Genomic DNA, 4,252 nt, shown 5'->3' on the forward strand with positions numbered 1-4,252 from the left:
TATTTGTCATTTTGATTTGACATGATATCACACAGAAATGCTGCATTCCGAAAGAAATCTTCTTTCAGTATTTCACATTGCTGATTCTGTTCTTCATAAAATTTACCTATCTGTTCTCACAGAGATAAAATTTTGGCTATAGTCCCTGCTATAGTGAACGTACTTCAATACGATGGTGCAAATCCTCACTGGATACCTTTAGCATGTTAGGAAACTTATGATGCTGTGTTGCAATTATAGGAATATAGGTAACAATACTTATAATTTTTTGCAAAGTGTCACTTAAAATAGTAGCTTTAACACAGATTTTGATGATGCAAGATAGGCTGAAAGGAGAGAATCTAGATCTGTTAGTACTTTTTTTTTGAATCTGTGCGATAAACCCTTCATGTTTTCCTGTCATGGATGGTGCACCATCTGTACATACACATACTGAATTTACCAAATGTAGTCCAACTTCATGACATTTATCTTGAAAGTTATTGAAGATATCTATTTCCCATGTTCTGTTCAAAAGAGTGCCCAAAACGAGTAACCCTTCATAGCAAACTACATCTTCTGTTATGACCCAAATGAAGTATAAAACCTGTGCTGAGTCAGTAGTATCAGTTGATTCATCCAAAGAGATTGAATAATATATATTTTCCTTTTGAAGTACTGCGTGAAGTTCTATTAAGTTGAAAGCTAATTCATGCTGCCGATCAGTTATGGTTCTCTTTGAAAGAGACAGTTGTTTGTGCTTTGAAACGTTACCCGGGTCTAAGCATCCTACAAATTTGACAATGCATTCTTTCACAATTTCTACATCTCTGAATGGCTTCCCTTTTTTCCCCAAGCACATAAGCTACTTTATAAGTTGCTTCAGTGGCATTATTTCTAGGTCTTATTGCTGCTTGAAAGAATTGTCCTTGCTTTCTTGGCTTTTGCTTTTCATCCTTTAATTTCTGCAATACAACCTTTCATGCCTCTCTCTCTAATTTAAAATATTTGTGAGTGTTATAATGCCGATGAGCATTGAATTTCTTTAATGTTGATATCAGCGCAAGCAAATCATCTTTAACAGAAACAAGATGTTATTAATAATATTGCAATTTCCCATCCTCTCATTAAAAAATGTTCTTTCAGGGTTTTCTTGGTCTTCTTTGACACTATGGGCTAATTAAGCAGATAGAATTAAATACTGTCAAGCTGTGCAACTATTCACAATTCCACTTCAAACAGAAACACAGTGCACCATTGTCAAAAGCTGATAACAGATTGGCATACTGGACCCCCATAAACTCTTCGTGTGGTAGTGGCACCAGTCAGACAGGGGACATTAGAACTAAATCATGAGTGTGGCAGCTGTCAGTTTAGCCCTTATGGCTTACTAATGTTCTAATTGTGTCAATCTTGGAGGATTATTTTGTTGAAACTTATTTTATTCTTTGGTATTTGGTATGTGTTCATTTTAAAAATAAAATATATAAAATACAAACAAAAATGTATTAATAAAAATAAAAGGATTTGTTCTGTAAAATTGCATTCAGTCAAAAGGGTGCATTTGAGGACCCAGAAGGCCACATGTGGTTTTAAGGCTGCAGGTTCCCCATCCCTGATCTAACAGATAGAGTTATGTAAGAATCCTAGTGGTAGAGATAGCCAGTTGCGCCAATGTCACCTACCTTATGTGGTATTTTAGGTTGATTTCATTTTGGTCTCTTTGATGAAATAAAATGTAAACTTGTACCCATGGTCATTTTAAACTTTCAAGATAATTATTAACTTGCTGTGATGTGTAAGTGTGGTTATGAAACTAAAGTTTGGGAAATAAATCGGATACAATGACTATAAAGTTTTCCTTTTTAATAGTTGTTTTTCATTACTCTGTTGATCTGCAGTGGGATTTTTTTTAAAGCTAAAGTCCTTGGCATGTTAAGATAATTCAGGCTCGTGCTCACTTTGGCAACACATATGCTAAAATTAGAACGATGCAGAGAAGATTAGCATGGTCAATTTTTAATTTGTTTTTAAAAAAATAAAAAATAAGAAAAAGATAATTCAGTCACTTATCCAGTTACTGTCCTTACTCAAGTTAAGTTCTTTGCCCCTTTGGTGCCTTCTTTCTGGCTGTTGCCCTGCTTTATGATGTTCCTGAATAGTTATAGTTTGTGTATTTTCCTGCTTTTTTGGGCCAGTCCTCCAATTTAATTCTTTTTGTTGAATGAGCTGCTCCCTTGTTAGAAACTCATTTAGAACTCATTCCTTTGCTTTAGTCTCAAATATGGTTTCAGCTAACAAGATGCAATATGGACCTTGTTTGAATTCTTACTTGGACAAATGAACTGTAACAAGACACTTTAAAGATGATAAAAATTTGAATATGGATTGAGCTCTTGATAAGAAATTATCAATTTTGTTAGGTTTGATAATGGCATGGTGGTTATGATATTAATAAAAATGAATTTCTTAAGTTATAATTGCATGTTGAAGTTCCTATAGGTGAAAAGACACATTGTCTTGCTTTTGCTTTAAGATATTCAAGCAAAAATTAAACAAAAACAGGAATAGATGAAAAAGATTGACAAAATAGTGATAATTGAAGCTCAGTGATGGGTGCATTGAATTCATTATAGTTTTCCCTTGTGTGTATATTTGAATTTTTTCATAATAAAAGATTTGAAAAATTAGAGCAAGAAAAGAATATGGAGTTTCAGAATCCTTAACCAGTTGTTTTTTAAAGCCTCCTTGAAAGAGAGTGGGGAAAAATGTCCATATCTGAGAGTTTAAGGGAGGGAATTCTTGGCAGATGGCTGTTGAAACATGGGTTTCAAACTATTAGTCAAAAATGTGGGTTTGATGCCATGGGCACAGACACTAATGTAGAAGACTGCTCACAAAAGTCATGTAATCCTTGGGCAAGGAAGAACAGGGGAAGGCAGCCCAAGAAGTTCTCTGAGGCCACCCAGGAACTAAGGAGATCTGTTTTGTACAAGGACCTGTAACGGAGATGGTAGTGATGTCAAGGAACCCAGGCGTAAACAGTACTAGTTGGGTGCTGTCAGAGGAGGTGGAGGCCACGTCTAGAGTGGGCCAACACCTTTGAAAGGGTAGAAGAAAATTTTAGAAGGGCCTTGAGGAGAATAGCAAGGAAGCAGAGATCTATTACTTGGAGCTATTCTGTAATATGAACAGGACACCCAGAGATAGGAAGACACTGCTCACTGTAAGAAATATGGGAAATACAGAAAAATTGAGACCTCTCCAGCCCCACCCCACTGTTACATAGTTAGTTCTTCTTATTTGTGGTAGTTTTGATCTGTAAGGTACTGTGCACACAATTAGTGAACACTGAACTGTTGATCCTAGGCAATGAATAAAGGGTTAGGTTCCTGTGAGCCTCTAGTCATAACATTTTTGTCGACCGATAATATATAACCTTGTTTTAGCTGCCTTTCTGTTTAAAGACACCTTTTAAAATGTATATTGTTGATTCATTAACATTGAACTCAAGGCTAGTAGCACCATACTTGTGCCTGGATGAAGCTTATCTGATACATCTTTTCTCCCTAAGGTTCTTGAGCCTAAGAACACTAGAACGCACTTCAGCATAATGTTTGTGGGTCATTTTAAACAGCAAAATCACCAACAAAAAACAAAAATGCAAAAAACTGGCTCTAAATAGTCCACAAAAGGATATTTGTTTATGGAATGAGAGCTGAGACAAGAAAATATTTTATCTAACATATCTGCATATGTTTAAATATGAATATATTTTAAATTATTATCAAATAAAATGGTTTGAGTAGCCCTTTCCAAATGGCCTGGTATCCTAGCTTCAGAAGAGTGGTCTTTGATAAAGAAAGGTGGATCAAATTTGTCCCCACATTGGGAGGGAAGCCAACCAATTGAATGCCAGAAATCAGGGTAGAAAGAGGCTGTAAAAATCTGAAGGCAATCAACATGAATGAATAATACAATTAAGCTCTATTGAATGAAACTTTCTAGAGTGGAAAAAAAAGTTGCATGTTTATAGAATGGGGAGACCTGGATCAATAGCAGTTCTTGTTAAAAAGATTGAAAGTTTTAGCCAGCCATTTGACATGGTTGGCCATCTCTGGCAACATTAATGGCACTGGATTCAGAACGAAGGAGATAATCATCCTATTGTTTTCTGCCTTGGTTTGACTGCCTCCAGAGGCCTGTTTTCAAACAAGCTCTATGTTTTAAGAGGGCAAGCCAGAGGGGTAATTGGACTAGAAACTATGCCCTC

This window comes from Propithecus coquereli, unplaced genomic scaffold (genome assembly GCF_000956105.1).
Source record: "Propithecus coquereli isolate 6110/MARCELLA unplaced genomic scaffold, Pcoq_1.0 Scaffold166, whole genome shotgun sequence".
Taxonomy (NCBI): domain Eukaryota; kingdom Metazoa; phylum Chordata; class Mammalia; order Primates; family Indriidae; genus Propithecus; species Propithecus coquereli.